General features: G+C 39.3%; 1 pseudogene; it reads left to right on the top strand.

Moving 5' to 3' along the window:
* Positions 1-247: 247 nt before the first annotated feature.
* Positions 248-797, top strand: LOC129563967 (sodium/potassium-transporting ATPase subunit beta-3 pseudogene; annotated as a pseudogene).
* Positions 798-8,218: the final 7,421 nt, after the last annotated feature.

The following is an 8,218-nucleotide window of genomic DNA, read 5'->3' as shown; positions in this document are numbered from 1 at the left end:
GTGGAGGCACTAAGTGGTTCAGGGAAGCCAGACCCTGCCCCACTCCCAGGAAGAGAAAATTTCCACTCCTGCAGCTGGCTTGTGACTCACACTGCCACCCCAACCAGTCAGAGGAGTCTTGAGTATATGATTTGCCTGAGTGTACAGTATTGAGTTAATCATGCAAGTACATCATACACGAAAATGCTCTTGTATTTGAACAGTGAAAAGACCTTTTAAAAAGATTTGATCTTGCTCATTTTTTTACCCAGTCTTTTATGGGTTCCTGACTGCACGTTTCTCATTCACAATGTGGGCTGTTTCAGAATCTGAACCATGATTTTCCAAAATACCGTGACCAGATAGTCCAGGACTTACATTTTTTTCCAAAATCAGTGACTGTGTTGGAATATTCATTCAGTCTGTCCGATCCAGACTCCTTTAAAGGGTACATTGAAGACCTAAAGCCATATGACTTGGAAAAATGAAAGAATCTCACAGTTTGCCCTGATGAAGTGCCTTTTGAACAGAGAAGTCCAATTTATGTTGCATGTCATGTTTTTTATTGCCTTACTTCAAGCATGCAGTGCTGTGGATGATCCTGAGTTTGGCTGTATCAGAGGAAACCCTTGTATTCATGTGAAAATGAGCAGAGTAATTGGATTAAAGCTTCAAAGAGAATCAACTATAGAATGAAGGATGAAAACATAGCAACTCTATTAACTTATCTTCCCAATGGAATTATAGAATTAAAATATTTTCCATATTATGAGAAAAAACTGCATGTGAGGCATCTACAGTCATTAGTTGCCATCTAGATTACCTTTGACTCATGCAGTACTGTCAAAAAATTAGTGAAGTGCAAGGCAGATGGATTTTACTCAATCTAAAACAATAGGATGTTCTTGACAAGTTTTCAGGACGAATTGTGTTCAGAATCAGTGTGTGCATAGTGATGAGTTCCGGTGTCTCCACAGACTAAATGTTGTGTTGTCTGTCTTTATTTTGTATCAGCTGGACCTGCCATTCTAAGATTATGAGACCACCTTGGACAAAGGTGGAGTGCTACATGACACTGTGGTAACATCATAATGTGCTTCCAGATCATAGTGTTCTATGTCTTTCAAAGTAACTGCCGGTTGCCTCTGCTGCCTGTTGAGCTATATACAGGCAGCCCATAGGGACTGTGAACACCTGATTCTGAACATGTAGAGTGGGAGTCTTGTCCAATTTTTATGTGGTTTAATTGCCAAGTATCTAAAGCTTAATGTGCTGCCCTATATAAATATTTTATAGATTTAACACTGGTTAACTGTCATATTTTGATGCCAGCAAATTTTAGGAGAGAAAATGGTACCTGACCGACATCAAATGACTTTCTAGTTGCAAGAAATGCAGTGTGTGGAGAAGTTTTGTATGTGAGGAGGAAAAAGGAGAATAAAAGTGGACTTGAAAGATTTTCTTGGGCTTTTTATAAAATTATTTTTTGCATTCTAAATTAGTCTGTGGATCTTTTTTATTAAGAGCATAACCTTTTTGCTGTAAAATATGTAGTGATGGGATTATTTTTAGTGATGGAACTAAATCTCTTATACATTATTTTAGACCATAGATGACTCATATCATTTTAACCAGTATGAATATGCACATGATTTTTTATGAAAATAAGTTCATAAGATTTAAATTGTATGATACTTTATGAAATATCTTATTACTGCTTTTACTTAACAGATTGTGGACTCTAATAAAAAATAAAAATTATGAAGAGCTTATTTAAAAATGAGCCCTGAGATGAGAGCAACTATAAAAAGATCATCATTTTGATTCTATATTTCATCTCCTTCTATGAACTTGATATGATTGTTTCTTCCAGTCTAGGTTGTTTTCAAAAAAGCAAGCCTATGTTTTCTATAAAACTTGAGTTATAATTAATGTATAATGTTATATTAGTTTCAGGTGTACCACAACATAGTGATTCAATAATTTATACATTATGAAGTGATCACCACCATAAGTCCAGTTATTATGGGTCACCATACAAACTTATAACAATATTATTGACTATATTCCCTATGTGTACATTGTTGTTGTTGTTTTAGTCACTCAGTCGTGTCCAACTCTTTGTGACCCCATGGACTGTAGCCCAACAGGCCGCTCTGTCCATGGGATTCTCCAGGCAAGAATACTGGAGTGGGTTGCCATTTCCTCCTCCAATGTGTACATTACATTCAAGTAATTTATTTATTTTATAGCTATAAGTTTGTATCTCTTAATCCCTTTCACATTACCTATCCTCTTCCCCTCTGGCTTATGATGTCTGTAGAAGTGAAGCATCATACATCTACTGTTGTTGTTTAGTCACTAATTCATGTCCAACTCTTTTTGGCCCCATGGACTGTAGCCCACCAAGCTCCTTTGCCCATAGAATTCTCCAGGCAAGAATACTGGAGTGGGTTGCCATTTCCTTCTCCAGGGAATCTTCCTGACTCAGGGATCAAACCTGAGTCTCCTGCATTGCAGGTGGATTCTTTACTACTGAGCCACCAGGGAAGCCCCATACACCCACTAGTCCAGTACATAGAACCTAGGAAGAAGACATATTAAAGGGCCATGAATGTGAGAAAGAACTACTTACTTAGGTTAACCATTTTCAAAATAAAGCAAGATTTGATAGTGACTCTGGATAGAGGTGGGCTTCTCTGGTGGCTCAGTGGTAAAGATAATATATACAGTGAAAAAAAAGATGGCACTAATGAGCCACGCCTCCCAGTTTTCATGCACGTGCATGAGTAACCCCTATACTTGAGTGTGGGCTGGGTTAACAGAGATAAATACTGAAGCCTTGAATCACTATAAAGCTTTTTCCTTTGTGTTCTGAAGCTGCCAGGGCTCTGAGTGCTCTAGTCTCCCTAGGGGCTGGCACTTGATACTCCCTGGTGTATTGTACAATTTCTATTACAATGGACTGTATTATTTATTTATTTGTAAAATACACATAATATTTACCATTATAATCTTTTTAAAGTGTAGTTTAGTGGTATCTACTACATTCAAATTGTTGTACAACCATCATCACCATCCATCTCCAGAATTCTTTTCATCTTGTTCTGTGCTCATTAAACAATAATTTACTGTTTCTGTCAGCCTTGGCAATCACTGTTCTACTTTCCGTCTCTATGAATTTGAATACTCCAGGTGCCTCATGGAAATGGACTCATACAGTATTTGGGGTGTGTGTGTGTGTGTCTTCTTTCATTTGGCATGTATCAGATTTTCAGTTCTTTTTAAGGCTGAATAATATTCCACTACGGGGCCTCCCTGGTGGCTCAGAGGTAAAAGAATCTGCCTGCAATCAATACAGGAGCTACAGGAGACACGAGTTTGATTCCTGGATCGGGATGATCACTTAGAGGAGGGCATGGCAACTCACTCCAGTATTCTTGCCTGGAGAATTCCATGGACAAAGGAGCCTAGAGGACTATAGTCCATAGGATCACAAAGAGTTGGACACGACTGAAGCAACTTAGCACACATGCATAAGATTCCACTGTAAGATAGTCATTCACTGGTAGGCATTTGGGTTGTTTCCCTTTTTTGGCTACTGTTGTTAAAACCAGAGCTGTATTTAGTTAACGGTAGTTAAAGTGTTAGAACAGATTTTATTGAGAAACTATTGTAATAAGAGTAAAGAGACCTCAGATTATAACTGAGCTCAGTTCTTAGTACAACATGGGCAAATACAGGTTCATAGCCAAGGAGCAGACTGGGGAGTCAGTGGATGGAAAACCAAAGCAGAAACATCAGGGATAAGGACTGGGAGCAGGGGTGGTGCGGATTCTGATTAAACCTATCTGACCAGTGTTGTTGCTGAAGGTAGGTCATGGTGATCAGATATTGAGGGTGGGGATTCTTGCTAAGTTGACTTAGCAGGATTTTTGCTAAAAATTAGGCTATTCAAGATGAACTCAAGAGTTCAAAGGTTGAGACCTAGTTGAGACAAAAGTTCAGAGGAACCTGATTAAAATTTGGTGAGGAGTAAGTCTTGTAGGTGTGAATAATATTGCTATGAACATTAGTGCACAAATATTTGTTCAAGTCCCTGCTTTCACTTCTTTTGGGTGTATACCTATAAGTGGGATTTCTAGATCATATTGTAATTCTATTTTTCATTTTTTGAGGAACTTCCAAACTGTTACAATAGCTGCACCATTTTACATTCCCACCAGTGATGCACAAAGTTCCAATTTCTCCACATTCTCACCAACACTTGTTATTTTCTGTTTTAAGAAAAGTAATAGCTATACTAATGGGTGTGATTTAATATTTATCTTTAAAATAAAATTTATTTTGAATAATTTTATATTTACATAACTATATAATTTTAATAATATTGAAAAATTTAAAACACTCAGAATGGTAGGAAAAAAGTAACAGTTGTGAGAAAAGTAGAGAGAAAATATTTTCAAGCTCTATAGGATTTACATTTCTGGTATGTTAGGTAGACTTACTAACCAACAGACAGGTGAATCAATGATGTCAACAGAAAATCCACTAAAGAACCAATAATTGTGCCCAGGTTCCTGATGGTGGCTCAGATTGTAAAGAATCTGCCTGCAATGTGGGAGACCGCGATTTGATCCCTGGGTTGGGATGATCCCCTGGAGAAGGGAATGGCTACCACTCTAGCATTCTTGCCTGGAGAATTCCATAGACAGAAGAGGCTGGCGGGCTACAGTCCATGGGATCACAAAGAGTTGGACACAACTCTGTGACTAACACTTTCACTGTTCTTTCCTGCATCATAGGTGGATTCTTTACTATGTGAGCCACCAGGGAGGCCCCAATAAACATTAGCAAATCATAGAAACCATATTAATGAAATAGGCAAAATGCAGAAGAACATACATAATATGATTATAGTTTTGAAGAATATGTGCATGTTACTATATTTTAATGTAAATATTTGATTATATGTAATTATGCATTAATAAATTACATGCAGAGAAATACACCTCAAGAATTGTCATCCGTCTATTTTCAGTGAATATCTTTGGGTCAAGGACTGAGGTTCAGGCAGATGAGACTACAAGATGATTTCAATTTACACATATACATTTTTATACTGTTTGAAATTTATACTCAGGAAAAATGCATTAAGATAAAAATTAATAAAGAGCCAAAATATGTAACCCAACTGACAAAAATTATGTACACATAGGTTTTATTTTGGAAATGTGTTCACAGCATTCTGGTTTGTTAAGAAAATAGTAGACTAAAGCATCTGATTTGATAGTATATCTGTGTATGTATTTGTTTCTATGGCGCAAACATCTTCACACATGCACCTTTCTCTTCAGCTCACACAGAAGGTTGATGTCTAGTTTTAGGGCTTAGACAACCTAAATGTCTTATATTCAGAGAGATTGCTGCCAGTGGGTGGTAAATTCTGGAAAGACCTGGCTGAGGCCAAGGCCACGTCCCTCCACTCTTTCCTCCCCTTCCTCTTGATCTCAAAGCTCAGATATTCAGAATTGCAACTCTGATTCTGATTACGAGGTGGAATCTACCTTCATATTTTTCTCTTTTTTTAATGAAAAAGCATTTTTTAGAGTAAACAAAATGTTATTTTTAAAAGTGCTTATTAAGCAGTTCATATACTTATTGTATATATGCTTGAAATTGTGCTTGAAAGATTTTTATATAAAAAGACCAAAAGAATATCAACTTAGTTTCATATATGTGTTACTCATAGATCTATCAACCTCTCTTGCCCTGCATCTCCCCCTCCCCCCACCCGTTTTCATCAAGGTCTGCTGACCTGTCCAAACTGTAAAGAGGGTCTCCTGGGGAGAAAGCAGGTAGTTTAAGCCCCCAGGTATCATAGCACTGTAGTGGCTTCCTAAACCATCCACCTGCCTCTCCCCAGGCCACTTTACACACAGCTGCCCATAGTAGTTTCCCTGAAGTGGACCCTGATATCATTACACAAACACTCTAAGAAGCAAATTACTACCTACAAAGAGAACTTCAAACCCCTTCCCCAGCTTGTACTCTCCACCCCATGAATCCAGACTAGGTTTCCAGTTTTGTCTCCCAACTGCTCTGTGTTCTAGGAAACCTGCACTGTGGGCTACTCCTTAAAGGACTCCTGTGTTCACTGTGTATCTCTCGAACTGGGTGGGGATTGATTTGAACAGAACTTGGCTCTAGCATGGTGACAATATACAGCCTTGACGTACTCCTTTTCCTTTTTGGAACCAGTCTGTTGTTCCATGCCCAGTTCTAACTGTTGCTTCCTGACCTGCATACAGGTTTCTCAAGAGGCAGGTCAGGTGGTCTGGTATTCCCATCTCTTTCAGAATTTTCCACAGTTTATTGTGATCCACACAGTCAAAGGTTTTGGCATAGTCAATGAAGCAGAAATAAATGTTTTTCTGGAACTCTCTTGCTTTTTCGATGATCCAGCGAATGTTGGCAATTTGATCTCTGGTTCCTCTGCCTTTTCTAAATCCAGCTTGAACATCTGGAATTTCACGGTTCACGTATTGTTGAAGCCTGGCTTGGAGAATTTTGAGCATGACTTTGCTAGCGTGTGAGATGAGTGCAATTGTGTGATACTTTGAGCATTCTTTGATGAAAACTAACCTTTTCCAGTCCTGTGGCCACTGCTGAGTTTTTGAAATTTGCTGGCATATTGAGTGCAGCACTTTCACAGAATCATCTTTGAGGATTTGAAATAGCTCAACTGGAATTCCATCATCTCCACTAGCTTTGTTCGTAGTGATGCTTCCCAAGGCCCACTTGACTTCACATTCCAGGATGTCTGGCTCTAGGTGAGTGATCACATCATTGTGATTATCTGGGTCGTGAAGATCTTTTTTGTACAGTTCTTCTGTATATTCTTGCCACCTCTTCTTAATATCTTCTGCTTCTGTTAGGTCCATACCATTTCTGTCCTTTATTGAGCCCATCTTTGCATGAAATGTTCCCTAGGTATCTCTAAGACTGGTTCCAAATAGGAAAAAGAGTATGTTAAGGCTGTATATTGTCACCATGCTTATTTAACTTATATGCAGAGTACATTATGAGAAACGCTGTGCTGGAGGAAGCACAAGCTGGAATCAAGATTGCCAGGAGAAATATCAATAACCTCAGATATGCAGATGACACCACCCTTGTGGCAGAAAGTGAAGAAGAACTAAAGAGCCTCTTGATGACACTGAAAAAAGAGAGTGAAAAAGTTGGCTTAAAGCTCAATGTTCAGAAAACTAAGATCATGGCATCCGGTCCCATCACTTCATGGCAAGTAGATGGAGAAACAGTGAAAATGGTGGCAGATTTTATTTTCTTGGGCTCCAAAATCACTGCAGATGGTGATTGCAGCCATGAAATTAAAAGACACTTACTCCTTGGAAGGAAAGTTATGACCAACTGAGACAGCATATTAAAAAGCAGAGACATTACTTTGCCAGCAAAGGTCCACCTAGTCAAGGCTATGGTTTTTTCAGTAGTCATGTATGGATGTGAGAGTTGGACTCTAAAGAAAGTTGAGTGTCGAAGAATTGATGCTTTTGAACTGTGGTGTTGGAGAAGACTCTTGAGAGTCCCTTGGACTGCAAGGAGATCCAATCAGTCCATCCTAAAGGGAATCATTCCTGAATATTCATTGGAAGGACTGATGTTGAAGCTGAAACTCCAATACTTTGGCCACCTGATGTGAAGAACTGACTCATGAAAAGACCCTGATGCTGGGAAAGATTGAAGGCAAGAGGAGAAGGGGACGACAGAGGATAAGAAGGTTGGATGGCATCACTGACTCAATGGATGTGAGTTTGAGTAAACTCCGGGAGATGGTGGTGTACAGGGAGGCCTGGTGTGCTGCAGTCCATGGGGTCACAAAGAGTCAGACATGAGTGAGCGATTGAACTGAACTGGCTCTAGCACCTACACGGCAGCATTACATACTGCAACGAACCCTTTGGAGGAGAATTGCTATCCTCATTTTAAAAGTGTGGAAACTGAGTCTTGGGAGAGTGAGAACCAGTCTTGTCTTTGGGAAAGATGTTGGATTTGGCTTTCCTGGTGGCTCAGACAGTAAAGAATTTGCCTAGAATGCAGGGTACGTGGGTTTGATCTCTGGGTTGGGAAGATCCCCTGGAGGAGGGCATGGCAACCCACTCCAGTATTCTTGCCTGAAGAATTCCGTGGACAGCGGAACCTGGAGGGCTACAGTCGATGG

The sequence above is a fragment of the Moschus berezovskii genome, chromosome X (assembly GCF_049115385.1).
Source record: "Moschus berezovskii isolate FMDL1 chromosome X, NW_MosBer_1.0, whole genome shotgun sequence".
Lineage (NCBI taxonomy): Eukaryota > Metazoa > Chordata > Mammalia > Artiodactyla > Moschidae > Moschus > Moschus berezovskii.
Note: the sequence above shows the minus strand (reverse complement) of the source record. Positions and strands in the feature narration are given on the sequence as shown.